General features: G+C 39.3%; 1 protein-coding gene across 1 annotated transcript in view; it reads right to left on the bottom strand.

Moving 5' to 3' along the window:
* Positions 1 to 25,611, bottom strand: part of LOC119649277 (DNA N6-methyl adenine demethylase) — a 394,633-nt gene extending 369,022 nt beyond the window's left edge. Inside the window, exon 1 of the mRNA XM_038051364.1 lies at positions 25,065 to 25,611. The gene's annotated coding sequence lies outside the window, so the exon portion shown is untranslated. The remainder of the gene's footprint in view (positions 1 to 25,064) is intronic.
* Between the last annotated feature and the right edge of the window lie 320 nt (positions 25,612 to 25,931).

The raw sequence follows: 25,931 nt of genomic DNA, 5'->3' as shown, positions 1-25,931 counted from the left end.
ATTTTCCAACAGTTTTTCTATCACTTGCCGCAGAGGGAAAATCTGATGATCTGATGACGGATTTCACTTGAATATAATTCGTACCCATTACGTGTTTGCGTCTGATGAGTTGCCTCTGCCCTGGACGAAACCCTTAGTCAACTTTTCTGCTTTATTAAAGCAATTTTACAAGTTTTGTGTTGCTCAATCAGTAGAGTGTGGTCCACACGGACTGCAAGGGATTCATCTCAAGTGACTTTCGTCACAAAACTGCACCGAGGGTTATTTTGTACCATGGGAACCGGGATGGCTCTCTGAGAGCATATGTCCTGGGAGAATTTCTGAATGGTGTTATTTGCGGTTGGCACTTTGGTAGGAGGTTCATAATAATAATAATAATAATCGTTGGCGCAACAATCCATATTGGATCAGGGCCTTGAAGTGTGTTAGAGCACTTCATTCAAGACCGTAACGGTACACTAGGAGGCAATGTGGTCAGCATTGCGCTCGCCCGAGATTATTACCCTGATTTGACTCAGGTACTTATTCACAGCTGAGTCGACTGGTATCCGACGTCAAATCACGATACAAATTCCACTGCCACCAGTGAGATTTGAACCGCGACCTTCCGTACGACAGCCTTGCGCTCTAATCACTCAGTTATCCGGTAGGAGGTTCATGGTGGATGTAATTACGCTCAATCGCGGGAGAGCTTCTTGTGAGCACAATGCGTGAAGTTGCGTTTTACAACGCAAGAGCCGCTCCCCTTAATTTCTGCAGAGATGCTAGATAGTCCTCCCATCCGCTTGTATGAATGTTGTGTTAGCAATCAGTATAAAACACTACCGCTGTGCGCATGGCTCTGATTGTGGTCACCAAATCAATCTATATCGAATGATTACCCTGCAGGTACCCATATTGAACCCCCAGAACCTTTACGTCCGATCAATAGCAGACACCATTAAAGTTGTGATTATCCTATGAAAATGAGCAATTGGGTGCAAAGACGTATAATTGTCATAGAACTCTTAAATAGGCCAATATACCCGCGTATATATGCAATCATTAAGGGGAAACTCTTCACGATACAGAGGTAAGTGCGGCTGTATTCAATGTAACCTAGTACTTTGTCGAGCTCATTACTTTGGAACGTACCTAGTATACAATACTATGTTACGTTTATTGACTATGTCAACGACACCACGATTGTAGTCGTTGATAACCTCATCGAAAACATAGTTTAAATGAATGAAATATCGGCCAAGCTTATTATGGCTTGGTTAGTTATTAAAAGTCGGAAACTAAAGAAGTCCTTTTTATATAGATTCGGTTACATGGCATAAGCGCAATGGAGTTAATGCTCATTCTTAATGTGTAACTTATTTATTGCCACTTCCGCCTCACTAATTTGTTCACGGAGCGACGGCCTCTACGTGTAGGCAATTCTTCACTTCGTATTATCTCAGGCCAGAGTTCCCTGTTAGCTTGGAACTTTGAAGTAACGGTGGTGATCACCTTGCGCTTACTACTCCCATCTGGTAACACAGAAGCCGGATTTAGTGCTGCTGATCCGTAGCCTACACAATGATGAAATCTATGAGCGATACCATGACCGTCCGGTTGTGGATAAAATCCGGCTCAATAGGTTACGGTGGGCGGGTCACTTAATCCGCATGGATGAGGATGATCCCACTCGGAAAGTCTATAAGGGCAATATCTATGGTAGGAAAAGAAGACGAGGCAGACCCTGCCTAAGATTGAGCGATAGCGTAGGTCAGGACGCCAGACAGCTTTTAGGAATATTGAATTGGTGGACCTCGGCGCAAAACCGGGATGTCTGGAGTTCCTTATTAGGGCAGGCCTAGACCGGATACCGGTTGTTGCGCCGTTGATGATGATGATGATGATGCGTCGACTAGCATCAAGTTCGGTGCCGGAAAAAACGCTTGTCCCAGCCTCCAATGTTTCGCTCATCCTCACAGGGCCACTGAAAGGCTTACGACCATCTGCAAACCCATTCATGACTCTTTCTGCGGCAGCTTCTGCTGCCCTCCACAACGCAATAATAGAGTTTCTTTGCTATGGTAACAGAGTCCCCATCCGTCTCTCTCACCCTCCCTTGCAACCATTAACCGAGCCTTTCAGCGCCTTATGTTCATCGACCTACTTCCACGTTTCTCACTTAACCATATCTTATGACGTCCTTTAGGGACGGAAGCGATAACTACACCGCGCTATTTCGATAAGGGCACTCTTAAGGCCTGTGTATTTATTGCATGTTGTTTGGAATTTGTGTCGTTTGCGCAGCAAGAAAGTTTCCTCGCTGTTTCCTGCAGGCAGACCTAGTACTGACATGTAAGCGAAGGTAAGCAACCACCATATAATCCCTCACGAGCTCGATATCATATCTTTTTTGTGACGCATATTCAGAAGAGAAATGCTAAGTCTACGCGATATGATCTCATTAGATATCCGTAGTCGATTTGCAGTAAGCTAATTGACTCTGTCGAGGGCCTTTTGTGCAAAGAATGTGCCGCCAATGATGGTAGCCGTCAGCGACACTCCAACACTGAATTCATGTCCATTACCACTAAGCTTCACAGAGTACAAAATCACAGTGTTTCAAGAGGGAGGGAGGTACTCTTCAGTATCTCACCATCTCATTTCGTTTAGACGCAGAATGCCAAGAATTGCTAGAATTTTCGCTCAACTTGGAAAGTGTGAGGATTCTGGGGATTCTCGTTATGTATTGTTGTTGAGGAGCCTACACACATTCCAAAAACGAATCATAAACGGGGCTTGGGTCAGCTGAAATCTAGGCCATTGGTGGATTCTTCGATGTGATTCATACCCAGGTCAGGTTTACGGAGCAGCGAAGATGAAAACCGTTTTCATTAGCCAATGGTGGACTTCTAGGTTCGAAATTTATAGGTTGCTAACCCACAAATTTGTATCCTTCTTGGTAGTCTTTCACAACAAACAGGGAATGGGGTGGTTGAGAGCATTCTTAAACCAGTCACAGTAAAAGTAGATAATGCCAGTAAAATCAGTAATGGTTATTTAATTTGTAAGATTCCAGTATAAGGTTCCTTTAACCGCAATGATACAGTGATGCTCATTCTAGAGAAGGTGAGATTTCAATACCAGCTGCATTCATCACACAAATCCGAGTTAATAATCTTCGATCGTGAACCTTGCAGGGTTCATTGGCATGACCGCAAATCTCGTCCTGGAAATATTGGCAATAGCAATCCCTTCAAAAGCTATTAAATTGGTATTCATGGTAGGTATGTTGGGAGAGTATATTACTCATATCTCTAATAGACCCCTTACATAATTAGAAGCATTGATGACCAAGGACGGGATTCAAGCCTAGAACATTATATCAAGATCACACAGCTATCAGTTGACCTACTGTGGCTAAAATGTTCACTACATTTTTTTTTTTTCACGGAAACGTACATTTAATGCCATCAGAATCATATTTGAATAAATAAATCCGTTATAGTTCTTCATTCTCGTGGAAGGTTCTGGCAGTTTTAAGAGATAATAACAAAGAAATAGAAATATTCCAACTCGTCATGGTCATATGTGTCCTTGGCCAACTTGGACCATTAACATTATCTTCCTGACCACGAGAATCAGCACCTTTCACTTACATATGCACCTTATTACATGAACTTTCAATAATTGCGTCATTACACCGCACAACTAGCAGTTGCAATTAGGTGTACCAATTAAAGTCATGTTTGGAGCAAGACGGACTCCACAAACATCATAATTACTTCAGCAAAGAATGACCAGGTGACTAGTACTTAGCCAAACCATAATTTCCGCACATCATTCTAAACGATCGACCGTTAATAAAATTGCCAACATTCGCACAAAGGTATCTTTTCCTTCACGCTCTCTCGCCAATGTGCTCCAGCAAGTGTACATAATTCCTGGTAAGTAACTAGTACGTACGTACGAACGAGTGCTGCGGAAGAACAAGGCGCTCGTTCTCTATCACCTGTCCTTTCCAGCCATAACATCATAAATAATTCCCTCGTCGACGAGCCTGACATTTAACAGCCGTCGATTATTCGTTTGACCTGGTACCCTCTCCCAACGTACTATTCAGTTCGTGTACGACGACCCGCTATTTCGTGCACTCGCACCCCAAGCGAGCACGTAAAGGTATGGGGACGAATTTGCAAAAGGAGGAAAGAATAGGATATCGAAGGGAAGTCTATATCTTAGGCTGCCCGTAGGTGCTTGCCGGTCAACGACATGAGGGAAAATCCGGAAAAAGCTTTCCAAATTGTTAAGGCGATATCAACGCGCGACCGGCGATAAGTTTGATCGTCTTGACAAACGGGTGCAGGGTGATAGCCCGCTAAATTGAGATAATGTCGTGATAATGAGCCCAAGGCTGCAGGAATTCCTCACCTGTTCAGGTGCCGGGATCTCGCGAAAGAAAGATTATTTTTGAGGGGGTTGCCGGTTGATGCTCTTGCTAATAACTAACTCAGACGAATATCTGAGCAGAATAAAGGCAATCGTGTGCAGAATGATAAAATATTCCATTATTTTGCATAATATGTTATGAGACAATTAACCGAAACGCATGCAGGATACCTATGATTTGCAAGGGTAAATTTATCTTGAGTTAAATTATCGCAAAATATTTACAATCGATAGGAAGTGTACCGCATTTCTGGCACATCCACAACCAGCATCCCATGCAGCTTCACTGAAATCTTGCTTAAGTACAAGATTCTAAAAAACCCAGAAAAGACCACAGCCGGAATCCACCCTGCATCAACAGAATAAAATGGCAACACGTCGTATAAACAATAAAACTTTTCTAGATGGGCGCCGGGCAATGATCCAAGACGGCTATAAAACACGTCGAAGATAAATCCCCGACGTATCGAAGAATCACTTCTTCTGAGCCCCACAGAAAGCGAAACTGCCTGTTGTCGTGTGCCGATTGTCGGGCTCCACAAAAGAAGTCTTCTAAGAGGCGGCCGGCTTGGGATCCCACAAGTTCGGCATCGGAAGGTACGTCATCATCGATAAGTTCAAAAGCTCCCCAATCCCCCAAAAGACATGGTACGTCGTCATGTGTGCGTCGGAAGGCAACTTCCAGCCTTGTCCCTGATACCAATTTCAATGGGAGACAGATCGAACGTGAATGCTCTGTGGAGGCTGGCGACGAGCCGGCAGGCAGACTTGGCAGATTGGTCCCTCCTCGGATCCATCACCAGCCTGGACTCCTGTTGTGTTTTGGTTCCTCCACCGACAGTCTAACGTTCGACGACCAGAAGCGGAACGGAACTCGAAAGCCGAAACTTGTTCCATGGTGCGCCTCCGCATTTCAGAAGCCTGCAAGCGTACGGTATCGTGTGTAGGACAAAAATAGAAACCGGGAAGTAGGGCGCCGACGAACATCTGAGCAGAAGCCCCCCAATGGAGTGGTGTGGCCCAAAAATGTTCATGATTCTGAACTTGAACTTTTTGAATCGAGGCTACGATTACGACGTCGACGATGACTACAACGGCTGCAGAGACGATGATTTTGCAAGGAATGTTGTTGGTGCTTTATCGTAGGAGAAATGGGGAAATTTTCAAATTGTTTTCCTTGGAGTTTTCGATCCCATTGGAAGGAGGATGACTGTCTTACTTGGATGAGGAGATATTTTACTATGATAAGATGTGTCCGTGCGATTTCGAGGCGAACACTACGCTAAATGGCTTTATGACTCTGTCACGCAGCTGACTATGTGCCGAAATTTACGGTTTATCATCCCAGATATAATCATGTAATCGGGAATTCAATACCAAGGAAGGCGAATGCTTTTAGGAAGTGTACTTTTACTGGGCAATTCGTTGACAAAATACTTCCATACTTCCATAATTACTGAGACGGAATGATTCAAGTTGGTTCAAATGCAATTTATACACACATAGAAAGCTGTGATGATATACAGATACCGTATTATGACTTCTAAGGATATGACAAGAGAAGGATACTTCACATTCAAATCAAATGCATATCCTCTAATTTGATCAAAGATATTACTCCTTTTCGATGTGAAGAATTGCGGACATGTCAAGTTCGACGCTGTTGAATGCTGAACTCCTTTTACTATTGCCAGTGAAGTTGAGAACCTTTTTATATCCTTCGAGATTCCTTAGGTTGACATTTACCTGCTGCATCTAAGGCAACTTCAAGTTTCATTTCACTCGACCATATTTTATCGCCAATGTAAGAAAATTAGGGAAAAGTCAATTTCCATAACTTATTGATGCCTTTCCCAAAATATTTTAATTCGCGTATAAGCAACAGAAGGACGACTATTCGCACCTAAGAATAGACGGCGATAAGACACAAAAACTTCGCAATTCGCCGTGAAAATTGTTGAAGCAATAACTTCACTTGTCGGAGCTCATGTTGTTTATTGTCGTTATTTGTGCTTTCACCTTATTCTTTTGCGTTCTACAATGGGGTGCGATGGTGTACGGCAGCCCGGACCGGTGTTAAAAGTATATTTTCGAGGAAATTACGAGCAAACTGGGTCTCCGTCGAAGTATAATGGGGAGCAGCAGCGGTAGAGCGCCAGGACACTGCTCTAGCCGCTGCCTCGTAAAATGCTAAGAAGGTCTCTGGTTCGATGAGTATCCAAGGGTACGGTGGATTCTTGTTTTGTTCTATTTTATTCTGTTCTCTAGTTATCGTTATTTACACAGACAGCTAAGAAAAGTGTCATACGGTGGACTGTTGTTAACCCTCAGTGCTGCTGAAATGAATCCTTTAATACAATTCGAAAGGAAAAGTGTTTTTTTCACACGGAACTAGACTCCTCATCATTGCAGCATCTGGTAAATATGGTCATTCTTCCGAAAAGAAATTATCTAGAGCTGGGAGACTTTACGCTCATCTACCTCCAGGTCTTGTCTTTCATATTGTGAAAGTGGATCCAATTCTGTGCGATTATCTATTTTCAAATATCTGCTTCACAACTGCTTATTTTACGGGGTTAAACTGATTTCCCGCGTACAGATGTCTGGTGCCCTACAATCTTTTTATATCTCCATGAAATGTTACCGAGAAATGTCAAGAAACTTGTTGTAGATGAGCTATAAAATTGCCGCAGACAAGTCAAGTAAAATGCCAGGATTAGCTTTGTTATAGGGTTTTTATCGTGCTATTTTCTCACAGGATCTGCCATGACTGGCTCAGTTAGACGAGAGTTCTAACTTTACCGATTTATTTTTTCGTGAATTTTATGGCCATGAATTCGAGGACAGAAATGTCGATTGTAAAAAACGGTCAATTATAATGATGAAAAAGTCTGATAAGGATTTAGATCGTGCTAAACTATGAGAGTGATGATAATGACGGGTGGAATTCAGAAATAGGCAACAGATTGGATAAAATATTCGCAAGGATGAAGGAGTTCCTGTACTGTGTTGAAGTTGTTGGTGCAAATTCAATTAAGGATATTTGAGCGCTGGAGATACTTTTTATATCTAGAGATTGGGATCAGACACCTTTTTGTTGACTGAAAACACGATATCTTAATTTGATGTTCATATAAGAGTTAAGAATCACTAAAGTCAATATGGTATCGTTGAACTAAGAACTATCGCGATTCGGAGAGTGTGTGATGTAGGTGGCAACTCAAGGTTAGATAACGTGAAACACATTCTTGGCATATAAGAGAGTCAATAAACAACTGGTAATTAGAAAAGGACCGTTAATATTGAGTCAGTAACCAGCCAGGTGATAGTCTGTATGTGGTGATGCCACTGAGAAAAGCGATGCTGAGAAAACCAATGATAAGTAATCTAAGTAACTGAGCATTATAGCAAGTCGATAAATAGACCAAAGTGACTTTTCACCAAGACAATATACGAGTCAAGTAACAAACATTGCCTCACAGCTTGCATTTGCTCAGTGACGTGATTAACGTGAAGTAATCAGGGAAATGCTACGACTGAAACTGTCACTGTTACACGGTCAAATTCCGGATCAGTTGCTTTGCAAATTGTAGTTGCTGTACAAAGTTCTCGCAATGGAAATCGTAGAACGCAGCCATTTCCCTGTATCGGTTATCGATTGAGTTCAGATTTAGATCACAGTAGAGACTTTATCGAGAGAAATGTCAAACCAAACCAATTCATTCTAAGGGACACATTGAGGCGTTGGGACGTCTGGCAATTTCAGCAGGATTATTTTATCCTCGAACACGATGCGTCTTCGACTGATTGCACATGAACAACAATACTGTCTGCGACGATCAGTTTCATGCTTTTTGAGGGGAAAGACATACACTTGATTTGAACGCCATGGAATGCAATTCAGTGTGGTATATCCTAAACAAACATACCTAGAAACCCCAAGACATTACCGCTGACATGCTGAAAGCACTTTTCGAAACGAACTGCAGTAAAGGAATGAGTTCAAAGGCTTTAAATTAGACCAGATGTATATCTTGTCGACTTTTTTAAATTTTTTTATTATCGAGTTATTACTGAATTCTAAGCGTTTAGGTTTTTAGTTATTTATTTTTAAGTGAGATCAAAGTTTTTAATTTCTCGGATAAAAAGAATTCTATAGATTATTTAGCTTTTTCTGGATATTTGACATAAAGCCCCAGTTTTAGTACTTTCAACGAGCCACATAAACTATTGATAAAATTATTCAATATTTTTGCATCCTTCTATATGATACTCCTCCTCTACCTTTACAAATACATATTATATATGTCTTCAAATACAGTGGATTCCGCTTAACGTGGTTAAGGTTATCATCCGGTTAATAAGATCAAAACCGTCTGGACCCAATAGCCTATATCATCTCCATATGATTTCGCCCGTTTAATGTTATCGCTCTTGCATCAATGCCCAAAACTATTCTCAAAACTAAGTATGGAATTGTCATTTACTATTCTTCTATAGTTTTCATCAGAAACCAGGTTCAAATTAAGGCAGCATCTGCAAACAATGAAAACAACAACAGAAAAAGGAAAAGAGGTGGGAAGCACGAAAAAGTTGAAACTGCTCTCGAAGACTGGTTTACAACACTAAGAGAGAAAGACCCTCGAGTAAATGGTACGCAGGAGCGAGCCAAAGGATGATTATAGTGCAACGAGTGGTTGGCTTCATAGGTGGCAAAGGCGTGAAAATCAAAAGTACTGCAAAACCACACGTTAAACAAGGCGCAGTTGATCGCTTCAAACGCTTGGTCACAAAATAACTGGCCGGTTTTAATGCTCCGATGCTGATGTTTATAATGCTGATCAGACTGGGCTATACTATCGCGCCCTACCAGGGAACACGTACATTTTCAAACAAAGGAGCCAAATCATACAAAGAACGAATCACTTTCAGGTGTTTTGCCTAAGCATGCCTAGAGAAAGACGAGACGTCCCAATATAGTGTCAAAGCTCTTACTGTACAAGACAATGATCTTGTCAGTCCCTATGTATTCCTCGGAAACTTGGGTTATTAGCAAGAAAAATTGCGAACACATGACCGCGTTCGAAAGAGGAATCCTCCGAAGAATTTTTAGCCCCTTACATGAGGGTGGATGGTTTCGTAGCTTACATAACGACGAAATCTATGAGCGATAACATGACCGTTTGGTTGTAGATAAAATCCGGGTCAACAGGTTACGGTGGGTGGGTCACCTAATCCATGTGGATGCGGATGATCTAGCCCGGAAAGTCTATAATGACAAATCTTTAGTAGAAAAAGAAGACGAGGCAGATCCTGCCTAAGATGGAACGATGGCGTAGGTCAGGACGCCAGGCAGCTTTTAGGAATATTGAATTGGTGGACATCGGCGCAAAAACGGGATGTCTGGAGTTCTTTATTAAGGAAGACCTAGACCGGATACCGGCTGTTGTGCCGTTGATGATGATGATATCCTCTAAACTGCTTCTATAACTTCTTATTTTCATGATTCCAGTAATTCTATTATGGCAAATTCAATTTCGTCCAATTAAATTAGTTAAAATAATTAAAAATTCTCATTTTAATTTAATTTACTTGTTAATGATTCAACTAGAAAACCGACACCTTTTCCTTCTACTTTACTAAAAATTTTCAATAGACTATATTCAAATATCAAGTTCACCCTGGTGGTGGAAAAGGAAGGGCAATTATCAACCCTCGACATACTTGTGATGAGGAAATAAAAAAACATTAGAACTGGACCAAATGGACACAGCACAAAGCCGCCTTTTACAACCACATGATCGACCGAATGCTAACCCTTCTCATATCCTCGTGGGGTGTGGTAAAAGAGTGCCAACGGATGTTGGATCTAGTCAGATTGAATGGATACACCGACCGGGCCATCAGCGGAAGAGGACTCTTCAGAAGCCAGCGCTTGCCAACCGTACTCCGGATCAATAGCCCAAAAGCAGAACAACATTGGGGAACATTGTTTATATGGTTACCATTTACTCCCTGATAGGGTATAGCGAGTCAACCACACCTGCCCACATTTCGTCTCTACTGTTGTGCGCCAGGTGCCCTTAGACTGACCAACCCGTCGGCCATCTTGGAAGAGTGGATTCCAGTGCCAGACCTGTGGATCGACCAAGTTTTTCGATTGGGGTAGTATCAGACCGTCGTATTCCGATTATACGACACACACGGGTGTTTACGAAGGCTTGGAGCTTTTCGCTAACAGCAACTTCTCCACGATGAGTGCGACCGCATATCGGTCACGAATAAAAACATTTCGAACGGATCATAGCGGATTACATCACTAATGTAGGATACCACACGTTATTGTTTATGGTAAGTAGTGTTAATTGTCCTTAGTGGCCGGCCAGCACTCTGTACTAAAGAAAATCAGAGACAGAACAAAATACTAGCGATTTGGCTATCCCTCTCGCACTGGAGGTATTTTATTAGAACCACACATAGGTTCTGGAGGAGCTTTCCCATCAAAATTTGGTTTGGTTGGTAGCTCTTTATTCGTCTTTACTTTACACGGATTTGAGTATGTAGAGTGGGTTCTGCGCATATTCTTGTATGTATTAGTGCGTCGGTGTGTCGATAACGTGAAAATAGTTTTCTTATGTATCCGATTCAAGAACTGGTCAAATGTGCGATACTTTTCTCCCGCCACACAAATTCAAGCAATGTGCCGCGAGATGATAATCTTGCATGTAGTCTTTTTGATTGGGTCACAGAGGAGTTTAAGCAGTAGGTAGTACCAATTTCGATATTTTTGTCACATAAATAATACCAACGCCAATTGTATGTCTGCCTTCACTATTTCATCGATAGTTTGGGAATATAGATATCTCTTAGCTAATGTTTAGACAATAGGAAGCTGAAATGAAAATATATCAATTAATATTTTCCCTCAAGACAAAAAAACTTATAAGGAAAACAAACCTACATTGACAGAAAATACGCGTTTAAAAAGAGCATAAAGATAATACGGCCATGTGGTCAGAAAGCGGAAGAAACGTAGCAGATGGTGAGAACAGCAAAGATGTATGAGGCCAAGCCGTCCACAACAAACACAACAACGGCCAAAAGTAAGGCGCTAATCAACGCAGAAAAACATGGATAATGAAATTGTGGGCTGAAGAAAAATCAGCTTGATGAGTTTTTTGGCGTCGTTCGGAAAACGTGACGAAAAGTGGTGACAGAGGCAATACAAAGCACCGCGGCCATTCTAATATTTAATACGGTGATCCTAGAATAGAGAATAGACCAGCCTACAGCTCCGTGGCACTGCCAACAACGCAAGGAAAAAGAGGAACAGAACAGAAAATGCTAAGAAAGATCCCCGTTAAAAGAAGAGATAGAAAGCGATGTAGTACAACAAAAGCCACGTTTATCCAGCCAACGGAAAAATCTGAAGCGTAAAATTCAGCTAGATGAAGCTGGAAAGTTCAGCAATGTTAAGAAGACAAGGCATGATGGACCATTTTCAGACTTTCGATTAGATTCCGGCAATAATTAAAGATGACGGTGTTTCGATGTAGAAGTTAAAGTTAAGTAATAGAACTAAAATCGAGGGAGAGTTGAGATATGAAACCTTAACTCTCTCACACTGAAAGATGCTACAAAATCAAAATTACGCTAGCCAGCGACAAAGTTGAGGTCTTACTCAAGCAAAGAGGTATAAAGGTCGTCTCTAGCCAAAAAGTATGAAATATTATCAATACGAGGCATCAAAGGTGAGTATACTGCTGACCACGTACTGGGGTCTGTCTGAAGCGTAAACAAAGTATGTAAATTAGAATTCACCAAACTAATATGTATGTACAGAAGCAGAAGTGGAGATGCGATAAAACAGCAGCCTGTTGCACAAAGACCATCCGAATGAAGCTGGTACAGTGTGTTTCAACTGAAACTCGACCTCATCGAAGACGAAGCAGCAGTTTTGAAAGTCTTTACTAGTAGGCAAGGCACTTGAATGGGACATGTAAACAACGAACTTAAGAGGAAGATATGATTTAGATATGACAGCCAGACTGGAATAATTATAGTTAACTTAGGTAACATCCCGTACATTTGCTATCGTTGGAGCTGAGGAGCTAGGATCGTCAGAAGACATCAATTGCTCAGTTGCGCCATTTGAAGGCGGCCGTTCGAAAGCGGTTTTTCGAAGGGACTTTTACCCGAAAGCATTTTTTAACCAAAAGTAGAATAAAATTATGCAATTTTGCATATAGAGATAAAATAAAAAGAAAATCTTATTTGTAAGAAGCATGTTTTGTCCTTATTTTTCAAAGTTCATTAGAAAATTGACCATGAAACCGTCAAATTTTAATTCCTCAAACAATCTTACCGCGTTTATTGGAGAATCTTGTTTTGAAATTACAGGTAAAATTTCAAACCAAAGTTGAAGGGTTTAGTGGCTTCCCCGATTCGAAAAACACCGTTTCAAGCAAAACGTGACTAAAGTTTAATGCGGTAGTATAATCAAAATGCCCTTTTAAATGAAAATTATTAATGTTTTTTATCGCTTTTGGCAGATATAATCAAGGCAAGAGGTACAATCTAGAACATATGCTTTTTATCCTTTTTAAGTAAGTTGCCTCTATATATAAAAAGGGTAAATACCATAGGTGTATCGTTCAGGTTTGTACTAAAAATACCTTCAAATTGGCCTTAGAATGCAAATTTAAAGCTTACAATTCAATTACTTCGCGTCGCATGCTTCTGAAGCCATTAAGCTGCTGTTTGCAGTTGTTTGGAAAAAGTATTAATTTGCTTAAAAAAAGATTATAATTAGTTCCAAGAAGATTTTCACTGAAAGAAGGAACAGATATTTAATTTTCATCGATATTTTTTTCGTAGGGTTTCTACTGATATAGACCGCTTCTGTTGTAAACCTCGGTTTATAACGTATCGTGTATAAATAAAAATAAATAAATAGTATTTTTTTAAACATTTTCTAAGCATTTCACGAATTAAAACATTAGCTTCATCCGAAGCCTTATTTTTTGGGGAACTGATTTCCTCATTATGCAAAATTGACAAACGTCGATTCAATTTGGTGTATTATCATTTGTCAAGTAAAATGAAAAATTATTTTAAAAAAAATCTTCCTTGCAATCAAGTTACAGATTGAATTCTAGTAAAAAATTCATGATAGGAAGTTTACTGGCACTTACTAAAAAGGTATACGACAATCTGATATACTTGTAATCTACTTCAACAGTTGCAGACCCATACAACTCCTTAGATGAAAAATTTAGAATTTTTCAGTAAAGATTTCATCATATTTGAAATAAACACACACACCTAAAGCCCTTCAGTGTAAATCAATGAAAGCTTTTGCTAGCACCTGGTCTGCTTTGATTATCCAAGGAAAGTGTTTATTTTATGAGCACTGGATACAGATTGATCGACAGCTGTAATAATAACACGTTTTAAGGTTTGTACACCTTTCGAATGATAAACGACATTTCCAATAGTTTACCGACAAATGTAACTACAAATATGCGGTCGACAACGTATTTATAGAAACTTTCAAGACGCCTACATCCTAAATTAAATAGTGATAAGACATTTTTGTCAAAGACCACTTTGCAGATGGTATGCGAAATTAAAAAGTTTTTGTGGAAAGTTTGTCTGTGTGCTAATTTTTTCCAGGTAATGAAAAAAGGAAATTCGGTAAATCCGATTTTCGTCTCTTTCTTATAAGTCATGAGAAATTACCAGCCAAGAACTCTTTTCTATTCAGTAAGGAATGACACGTTGTTGCAGTCGAACATGTAAATTTCGCTATAACATATCTAAAATGCGTGTTGCTACCAATAAAAAACATCGGACAGCCGAATGGCTGATCACTTCTTATTGTCATTGTAAATTACAAATAAGAAACACACCACTTCGTTTTCTTTAAGACGTTTCCTTGCAATTTGGGTGACATTAAACAATGTTTTGCTCTCCCCAATTTCGGCGCAAGTTAGATATGTTGCGTTAACCGGAAAGAGGCTCTTATAAAGCCAGTAGCTAAACGTCAAAGCGTGCAGGACCCATAATAGCATTATATGTGATAGAAGCCACAATTAGAAACTACCCAAACGAATAATTGCAAGAAACCGTAATAGTATCTAATATATGTAACATATACAGATCTTCTGTTCTCTCCTTTGCGGAGTATAGAGCATCCACACAACGGAACGTAAAGCACCTCCCAATCGCTTTTACCATTTTCTTTTTCTGGATGGAGGTTGATTTTTTAGCAATTATTCCTGACCTTCGGCAGACAGGATAATTAACTTCCTTAAGGGATGTATCATATTTGGTAGACTAGTTTTCATTAAAAACTGATATGTACATACAAAATATAAAACGTATGAAGTCAGTGAAACCAAAGTTTAACGAGTAAATGAAAACTGACATACACTAGGCAGAAAAAGTGTGCGTACACTCAGCAGTATGATACTTTTCCTTAGTAAAACAAAAAAATTAAGCTAATTTTTGTGGCGAATTTATTGTCCAAACACTACAAATAGTTCCGTAGTTTTAGTGTATTTAATTCACTAAGTTATAAGTCTTACAAAAACCAGGTTATAAAGCCAAAAATTAAAAGAATCGCAATAATTCAGTAGAAAAAGTCTGCGTACAGTAAACAAATATTTAAAAAAAATTATATTTGAGTAAATATGAAAAGCAAATCAGTAGCTTGTAGGATACCCTTTTCTTTTTATGACCTCTTTTAATCTTTTCGGCATAGAAGATACAAGTTTAGATGTTTCTTCAACAATTATTTTATTCCATTCTTCTTGTAATACATTTTTCAGCATATCCTTTGAAGTTATATCGTATTGGCGAATTCTGCGTTCTAATAAATCCCACAGATGTTCTATGGGATTTAAATCTGGCGATTGTGGGGGTGTATGTAACTGTTTGGGAACATTATATAATAGCCACAGCTTATTAACCTCAGCCGTATGCTTAGGGTCGTTGTCATGCATAAAATAAAATTCGTCACCCAGGCGTAAATTTTCAACACTTTGTTTTAAATTACGTTTTAAAATATTTAGGTAGTCATATTTGCCCATGGTAGACTCTATAAATTGCAGATTTCCTATGCCACCACTTGCCATACACCCCCAAATCATTATTCCGCCACCACCATGCTTTACCGTTGGCATCAAATTTTCTTTATTCAATGCTGTACATGCTTCTCTCCATACTATTTTTCTTCCTTTTATTCCAAAAATGCAGTATTTACTTTCATCTGAGAAAAGCACATTTTCCCAGAATTCATTTGATTGGTTTACGTACTTATTCGCAAATTTTATTCGTTTTCGCCTATTAGTTAATGAAATAAATGGTTTCTTACGTGCAACTCGCCCATGGTAACCAGCTCTCTTGAGTATTTTCCGTGCAGTATCAGCACAAATTTTTTTGTTGAACTTAAGTTCAATATCTTTCGCGATTTGTGGTGCAGTTATTCGTGGATTCTTTTTCACCGAACCTATAATACTTCGCCTTTCCCTAATCGACAACTTCGATGGGCGACCAGATCGTGGCTTCGATGTTATTATTCCCGTCGATTTAAAGTTGTTAACTACCCTTTGAACAGATGAATGTCGCCTTCCTACTATCCTGGCTATTTCGCGGAAAATTTTTCCTTCTTCCCATAATTTTATTATAACTTTTCTTTCACTTACACAAATCTCTTTTCGCTTCAATTCCATAATAACAATTATACACACAAAATAACGAAAAAACGTCCTTATTTTTCACACTTCAAACACAGCCATAAACCAATAACTCACAATCAATTTACTCCAAATGAAAGACACGATCCACAAAGCGGCCTCTGCAACCCTCGGGGTCACCAAGCCGGGTAAGCGGTACATCAACCGAGATACTTGGCTTTGGAATGATGATGTTGAAATGAAGGTCCGTGAAAAGAAACGCTTCTACCACAAATTTCTCGACGATAAAACGCCTGCTAATTGGCAAATTTATAAGAATGCCAACCGGGAAGCAAAGAAAGCGGTCGCTGTCACCCGAGCGAACCATTTCAAAAATCTTTACGATAAACTGGACACTCGGGATGGCGAGAGAGATCTGTACCGACTTGCTAAAAGCCGTGATGAACGCACACAGGATATCGAGCACTTCTGTTGTGTTAATGACAAGAACGGTAATTTGCTTACTGATCGTCGAGCCGCGACGGATAGATGGCGAGAATACTTCGAGCAGATTTCAACTGAAGAATTTGCTCATCCTCCACTGCCACAATCATTGCCGACATTTGGAGCAGTTCCACCAGTCAGCGCAACTGAAGTCGAGGAGGCAATAAAACAAATGAAATCGGGGAAAGCAACAGGACCTGACGACATCGCATCTGAGCTCTGGAAAGCAAAGAGCTGGGACCCAACACCGTGGCTGAGTGAATTCTTTAACCGGGTTATTCAGGAAGGAAGAACACCATCTGACTGGCAAGAAAGTACCACTGTTCCAATATGGAAAAAGAAAGGTAGTGCAGCAGAATGTTCAAATTACCGTCCGATCCGGTTACTTTCCCATACCATGAAGATTTTTGAACGCATTCTTGACAACCGTATTCGCGAAATCGTTGAAATAACCGTGAATCAAGCCAAGAACTGCGGAACTACTGACGCAATACACGCTGCGCGGTTACTCATGGAGAAACACCGTGAGAAGCATCGCCCTCTTTACATTGCCTTTCTGGATCTAGAGAAAGCGTTTGACCGTGTACCACACGAACTCATCTGGTATGCTTTACGACAACACTTCGTGCCAGAAGAACTCGTGCGCTGGGTTCAATTGCTCTACCACGATCCGAAAAGTAAAGTCCGAAGTATGGCGGGTGTATCAAAACCGCTTCGAGTATCTGTTGGAGTTCATCAAGGAAGTGCCCTCTCACCACTCCTCTTTGTCCTTGTTATGGACACCGTCACACGGGATATCCAACGTCCAGCGCCCTACACACTGCTTTATGCAGATGATGTTTTGCTAGCATCTGATAGCAAAAATGATCTCGAGCAACTTGTTCAAAAATGGAATGATCGCCTCATGCAACACGGTCTCAGATTGAATTTAAACAAAACTGAATTTTTGACGACCGACCCCCATGAAACAGGCACAATCACTGTCAGTGGCAGTGATCTGCCCAGAACTGAGCGATTTAAATACCTCGGGTCAACGCTATCAGCCAATGGAGAGCTGCGTTATGAAATTGCTTCACGCATAAACGCAACCTGGATGAAGTGGCGTTCCACAACTGGTGTCCTTTGTGATCGACGTATCAACGAACGTCTCAAATCTAAAATTTACCGCAATGTCGTCCGTCCTCCTCCTCTATGGTTCTGAGTGTTGGCCGACCATAAAAGACAATGAACGACGTCTCGCAGTAATGGAGACGAAGATGCTACGTTGGACTAGTGGCGTCACACGTTTAGATCACATCCGAAATGAGGATATCCGCGATCGTTATGGGGTCGCACCGATCGTGGAAAAGTTGCGAGAGAGGCGTTTTCGATGGTATGGTCATGCAATTCGTGCAAACGCGAATTCACTTGCAAAGATGGGTCTGAACATCGAAGTCGATGGTAAACGACCAAAAGGCAGACCTAAGCAACGGTGGCTTGATACGCTGGATGGGGATTTGAAAGCCTCGAGATTGCACCCAGATCAGGCATTCGATAGAGCCAAATGGCGAAGCCGATCACGACGAGCCGACCCCGCTTGTGAACGGGACAAAGGCTGAAGAAAAAGAAGAAGAATTTACTCCAAATGGCAAGGATTTATATTTCGGGGAATCACCTAATTATGTGGCTGTACGCAGACTTTTTCTACTGAACATTTGTGACTTTTCTTATTTCCCTGTTTTTATTTCAGTTTCCTTGAATTCTAATTTCGTAAAAGTGGCCTTATCAAAGCAACAAGACCACAAGCAATATGCAAACAATAAAATGTTTTTAAAAAACTAATTTATTCGTGTGTTTTACTAACGAATAACCAGGAACTGCTTAGTGTACGCACATTTTTTCTAGCGAGTGTATGTATGTAACGCAACAAAAACAATTCAGATGGCAATAATCCTTTCTTCAAATGATTTCCCACAAAACCTTATTAAAATCGATTCAGTCATAACACCATAATACCGGTAAATCTACTACTTTACGTCAGCAAAAAAGTTGGGAAAGTTTATAGGCTTTTTGAAAATCTAACGTCGAGCATGGGGTTTTAAATAATTTCCCTTTTACCGATTTAATTCGCAAATTTTGTCAATCAAATTCCCATTTTTTCAAAAAAAATCGTAGCTTTTTCAACCATATGATTTTTTTTCTAAAGAAATTCTATGATTTCTTCAATGCGGAATCGGCGTCAAAATTGAACCTTCAGGAAAAGAAATAGACTATTCACAGACAGTTTGAACATTCCTAACATCATACCAGTTATTTGCTGTTGGAATTGTTTCTAGCATAGTTAGTCATTTCAATTAGAGCTAAGTTTCGCGCAAAACAAATGCTGTTTATATTAAATTCAATTAACCCGTCAAAAGTAACTATTTATAATAAGAATTAAGGAAGATCAACTTCGACGCCTTTTATTACTTCACCTGTTCCGAAGATTAGATGGAATCCGAGCAAATGTAGAAAAAAACAAGATGAACAAATGAACAAATGGTACAAGATAGGCGTTAAAAAATAAAACGGTTTGCAAATACCCCATTTGTTCTTTTAAAACACACATTGAAAAAAAAAACGAAATCGCTTGGGAAGATTACCAATTTCGGCTGGGAATATTACCAATTTGACTGGGAAAGCTAGAAGTCAAAGTCACCCAAATAAAACTGAACAACAATAAGAAAAACAGTTCGAACTGCTACTCGAAGTATAGTGAAGCAGGTCGTCTGCCAATAGAATATGAAAAGACCCGGTCTGTGTGGGAACCTGATGGTCCAATATACATATAAAATATAAAGTTCATGAAAGTTGTTGATGTAATCAATTTGAAGAATGGGTATAGACATCTTCGTTATCAGTCAGACCTACAAAACAACTCTGTTTGGAATACAGATTAAATGGGTAAAGCTGCCTTTTGATAGTATGTAAAATACCTTCTCCAAGCGCTGCCATCAGCTCATAATCAAAGGAAAGGAAAATGAATCCGAGTGAAAATATATGGGATTGAAATTAACAACCAAAATACATAATTTGGGAGTACAAAATAATGCCATATGTACCGGCAGCGGAACCGATCGACAGTTATCATTCCCACTGATTTTAATCTTTAGTCTCCGAAGAACAATGCGGTAACCTAATACAGGCCCTAGTAGGGGCATTGGTACTATTTAAGAACAAATATAAGCATTTCCCTTACTTTTACAAGCGTAGGGAGTGTACAATAGTAGATTCCACTTTAATAGGCGGTATTTTAGTATATGGATCATCTAAACAGGTTAAATTCATTTCATAAATTTATGAACATTCGAATTTTTCCGTTAAACCTTTATAAAAGTTTATTTATTCGCAAATAGGTATATTTCGACCCCTACTTGTCAAGAGGAGACAAGAAATATGCATATTTGAAATTATTGACAAAGACAAAGGGAAAAATTTAGATTTTATTTAATTTATCAAATCAATCTACTTAAGCACTCACTTCAAGTTTTGTTTAAAAAAACGTGCGGTATTTTTTGTTGACAATCTAAACGATCACTGTTAATACAATGCAGAGAGCATGGCCCGAAAGCTGTATACTTGCAGGCAGACCCTAATATCAGGGCAACAGCAAACTGGAATAATTTTATGGTGAAACCATCAGAATATTTTCGAAAGCTGAGAGAAATAATAAGGAAAAGTACGGCAGTTACTAATCCACAAATTAGATTTAAATAGTGCAAATGGGTGCCTTCTCGAGAAAAATACGAATCGATTTCTTTATTATAGATGTGGATTCTACCCTTTATTACGCATACAAAAAGTTAGTCGATATAGTCTAAAATTGACATAAAAATAGCCTACCGTTGGCTCCATCAGGTTAAAACTGTAATCAAAATTCAACTATCTCAATAAATTGGAGGAACTAATACGAGCTTACATACTCCGCTTCGTTTTTTACCATTTGCGCAACCAATGGATTTATTAAAATAGTAGATGCTAGATTATTTCTCAGGGTGATTGGCAAACTATGGAACAACGGATCTTGCTTTCATTTCGTTATTCAAAGCTTTCACATCGACAGATTTCTTGTCTTAGTTTAGCTGGAGAAGCAGGAGACCTTTCAGAGCGTACTGAAGTAAGATATTTCGGTTTCGGTGTTCTCCGTGGCGGAGTAGGCCTTGATATCTGATTAGAAAAAATTGTAAAAAAATAATTGAAGTTGACAGTCAGTTCACAACCGTTCACGAGTTACGAGCATTTTTCACCAAAACTTGCCGCATTCATTATCATTTTGAGAAAATAGAAATATAATTTGAAATACAGGAAAGAAATTTCATTTGTCATTCTTTAGAGGCAAATTCGTGCAAAACTGAAAATCCTCAAATCCAAACTAATTTCGTGCATCAGTAGCGAGTATTTGTCAGAAATAATTCAAACATTTAAAGAGTAATCAAAATGTTACTTTCTTTTCCAACTAGAGCTTACTTTGTTCTACCCGCAAATGGTCTTGTTTTATTTTTGAGAGCTTTGTTTTGCCCAAGCATAGTACAGTAATATAAAAATAATAATAAAAGAAAATTTAAACACTGGAGAAATAACAAAGACTACCATTTTTGTTGAGTGAGTCAACGTCAAATTACAAAATCAACAATACGAAAAAGTAAAAAAAGAACTAAGTTTGACGTTAAAACTAATTACAAGCAGAATCACGAAAATAAATGTATTATTTTGGCAAAAGATATTTAGCTCTATTGAAAAATTGTACTTTTTCAAATTTAAGGAACATTTAAATGCCTTTGAACATGGCGGACAGTTTATCTATTTGTTAAATGACCGTTCTTTTAAAATGTGCAACTTTGTTCTTTTTCCTTTCCGAAATTTCCAGAATCATCAAACCAAATCATCAAACTATTTTTTTTTCAATTTTTCATCATAAATACTTAATATGATATGAAAAATGTGATTGAAAAATTTCAATAAAATCGGTCCATTGGTTTTTCAAAAATCCTACTTAAAAATTGCCTTTTCTCTCGGGGAGATTACTGAGAGAATAATCCGCTTAAAATGAACTGGAAGTGAGAAAACCCATTCTGCTTATTCTAATAACTAGATTTTTTTAGGGCGGGAAGTGAACCAGTCCAGGGAACAAGTCAGCAGGCGATATCTAGAGTCATCAACCAAAGAATCACAGTTACGAAACTAGATGGAGATGATGGAGTCAACAAATATTTTGCCGCATGGCAACCCATAGCGAATCCTGGCAATCACATACCAAAATTCACTGACGAGTTTCCGTTGAGCAAGTTGAATGCCACCATGCGTCCACCATTATTGTATCAATATCATCAACGGCGCAACAACCGGTATCTGGTCTAGGCCTGCCTCAATAAGAAACTTAAGACATCCCGGTTTTGCGCCGAGGTCCACCAATTCGATATCCCTAAAAGTTTTCTGGCGTTCTGGCCTACGTCATCACTCCAGGCAGGGTCTGCCTCGCCTTCTTTTTCTACCACCGCAACCTTTTGAGCCGGATTTTATCCACAACCAGACGGCCATGGTATCGCTCATAGATTTCGTCGTTATGTAGGCTACGGAATCGTCCATCCTCATGTAGGGAGCCAAAAATTCTTCGAAGGATTCTTCTCTTGAACGCGGCCAAGATTTCGCAATTTTTCTTGCTAAGAACGCAAGACTGACAAAATCATTGCCTTGTACAGTAAGAGTTTTGACACTATGGTGGGACGTTTTGAGCGGAACATTTTTTTGTAAACTGAAATAGGGCAACAACTCTGCGCTTATTTAATGGTCATAGCTGTTATCGGTTATGATTTTCAAAGCTAGATAGGTAAAGTTATCAACGTTCTCAAAGTTGTAGTTTCCTATTTTTATTATTTTCATTTGACCAGTGCCATTTCATGTTGTTGATTGGTTGGTTCTTGATGCTAACGTTGCCAATATATATTAATATTGTATACTACGGATTATATTCCAGGCTTGCAAATTGTGAAGGGATAGAAAGGCACGTCAAATAATACTAAAGATAAGTGAGTTCTTTAGCTTCTAAAAATACAAGCAAGGAGAGTTATCTCGAATTAAAATCAGAAATCAGCGGAACAGTTTAACTATCAATTATATTCTATTGTTCCCCAGAATAATTCTATAGTCTATTTTCATACAAAAGATAACTTGAACACTTTACAGAACAAATTCATTATTGCGGGAAATTTCAATGCAAATCACACCCATTCGGGCTAATGTAAGCCTGTATAAGGCAATCTTAGGCAGTAAACTGAAGCACAAATCGGCACGCTAGCCTATCTACTGGCCGAGTAATATCAACAGGACAAAAGATCTACTCGAGTTTAAGAGTTTCCACAGGCATAGGTTTCCAAAAAATAGATTGGCGAACAAATACACCAATTGGCAAACATAGGAAAATGAGATCGACAATATTTGACTAGACATTTGATTGAGAGATTTGAGATGTCTCATCTGACATGGTTGACATACTTGGATGTTTCAACGAAATAATACTGGAAGTCACCTTTACAACAGCACTAAAATCTTCAAAGAGAATACTCTTCGGAAGGTTTTGCGCGATAAAGGACGAACACGGGGCGAATGACAATTACATTCGTGTTTCCAAGCCAGGGACATATTCAACGAAATAACAAAATCCTTGAAACGATTAAGAGTATGATATCTAACGAGTTTTAGTCGGGCTGTCTACGACCGCGTCGTATGACTATTAATTGTTGAGACTCCGTTTAGAACTCTTATAGGCAATTGGACTAAAAGTAATGAGGACAAATTCGGAGCATTTACAACGCCCTTAGGAGAATTATTAAAATCATACCAACTCATATGAACTTCCAGATATCGCCTGCTCAGGCTCGTAAGGGAAGTTTAAAAAAATCAATCCTAAAAAGGCTCCAGGGTATAATTTGTTCATTTCTTTTATGTTGAAACAGTTCACAGTAAACACCCTCTTGAAAGAAGAAGATATTGCACAGCGGTATTCCGATGTGTTATAAACATTCGATAGGTTTCGAACCGCGAGTTTGTTAATGTTAATGAAATTAAACGCCTACTCCATTCCTGTTTACACAAGCCGTTAACAACGTATTTAACGAATCGCGGATTCCAGGTTAAATACGAAGATATTCTCACTGAACAACATAGGGACAGAGATGGAGTTCTTCAGGGGAATGTACTCGGCCCTGTACTATACGGTAGAATTCCTTGCTAGCGGGCAAACCATAATAGGTACCTTTGCTTTCCTAGCTTTAAAAACTGTCTGACAGCAAAGTGAAGAGGTTTCCTTTTCTTTCTATACAATGAAATCAATAATAATCACTGCTTAACTTCTTATAAAAAATTGCCCTTCTTATTAAATTTAAATTAAAGAAATACCGTGAAAAAAGTGACTGTGCTAGTGCAGAAAAGCCTCAGCAATGACGTAGGACTATGTAAGTGGCTTAGTGTCTTAAGGACTGGGATCCGATGGTTGGAAACAATTATTTTTTTTTAAATGAAAGGTTGCATATTAGTTCCATGAACGCAACTTGAAAATGTAAAAAAAAAGTTAAAAAGAAAAGGATTTTTTATATCTGACGCACCTAAAAATAGTGGGTTAAGTGCAATTGTGAATTGCACAATAAATTCACACAATTTCGAAAAGAATTGGAGTTGGTTGTTTGGTTGTTTCCAAATTGGAAAATGCCAATTGATTCGCATGTTTAGCAAAAAAGGATACAGCATTTTATGGTGGAAAATATAGCAGGAAGATGGCTGATCAAGTTAGTTTACAATGTGAACTTTAAAAACGCTTTTCCAAGAAAACTATTGTCTATGCAAGATTCACTTTCAACAAACCCCTTGCAGAGTGGGCCGAATCAAGGATAACTAAGCAGAGGCAACTAATGGAGCACCCACGGATTGAAAGCACTTTTCAGTAATAAAATCTATTGTTTTGGTATCTTTCTAGACAAAGATTTTTCGACGTAAATCTACATTATTATCAGATAAATTGCTTAAAAACGAATTTACGTAAGATACATTTACAATGAAAATGCATATGCATCTTTAGGGATAGTTTTTGAACTTCGCTTCGCAAGTGAGTATATGTTAGTACTTTCTTTTATATATAAAACATATTTAAATCTTCTTTTAAGGAAGGCAGACATGAAACTCCTATTTTAGCGGAAATATGGAAATCTGCAGTAACAGTAATTGCAAGCCATAGAGTTTTGCTATTATTCAGTTCATCTAAGATGTTTTAGATGGGATCTAATAGAAATCCAGACATTTCAAAAATGTTGAGCCCAATTGGATTTCAGATGCTTCCTTCGCTACTTCTAAATGTGGGCAATGGTAGCCACCATGCTGAGTCCGCGGTGTTCATATTGACCTTAAGTTAACATTTGCTGTTAGCACTTCTTCTCATTGAATTACCTTTGCCTTTATCTTCTTTATCCACACACTCCTCATACGTATCTGCAGCATCAAGTTTCGCGTTTACACTTATGCACTATCAACCGCTCGAGTGTCATATCCGGTTGCTATCCTTCTGCATCTGCACTGCACTCTGCACTCATTTCCGTTTCGTCAAATGCAATTTTCCGGGATCAGGGTGAAAGAAAACCGCGAAACCTTTCCACTTTGAACGGAAACGACCGACAAAATTCACTGAACTGATGGATCTTCACTTGACCACAAAACAATTTTTTAAATCACGAAAACTGCACAATTCAAAATTGTTAGCTGCATTGCATTTTTCTGGGCGAATAATTTACTGACTGGGCTGGGTATTATGGCAATAATTTAATTTAAATAAATAGAATAAATAAATAAATAAACGCGCGTATCGCACAACCGTTAGTGTTGTTGTTCTATCGCTTGATGCACTCTCGTCCTGCTTTCTCTACGACACACTTAACCATCGGGACAGAAACGAAGACAGGCAGTTCGTTGATGAACGAAGCCCAGAAAAAGGGAGCTATCACCCCACGAAGGATACACAACAACTGGTCGGCGGCCGACTCAAATTCTCGAAACAACCCGCCCGCCCGAGTACAGACGCTTCCGTCCGCCGTCAGCCAAAAGATAGAACGAGCGCGAATTGTATGCGAGCGCACAAAATGGTAAAGGGAACGTACGACAACAAAACATTGGAGAAATACAAAAACTACCCCTAGTCGGTGACGTTGTGTTGGTGAATGGGACTTAGCGTGCGTCCAGGATGTCGTCGTCCTTATCCGTTGCGTTCGGTATGGCGCGTTTCGCATTTGATGGAGTAGTTGTGCATCCCTCTGTGCGTTT

This window comes from Hermetia illucens, chromosome 2 (genome assembly GCF_905115235.1).
Source record: "Hermetia illucens chromosome 2, iHerIll2.2.curated.20191125, whole genome shotgun sequence".
Classification (NCBI taxonomy): Eukaryota; Metazoa; Arthropoda; class Insecta; order Diptera; family Stratiomyidae; genus Hermetia; species Hermetia illucens.
The sequence above is the reverse complement of the archived record's forward strand: the minus strand, read 5'-3'. Positions and strand labels throughout refer to the sequence as shown.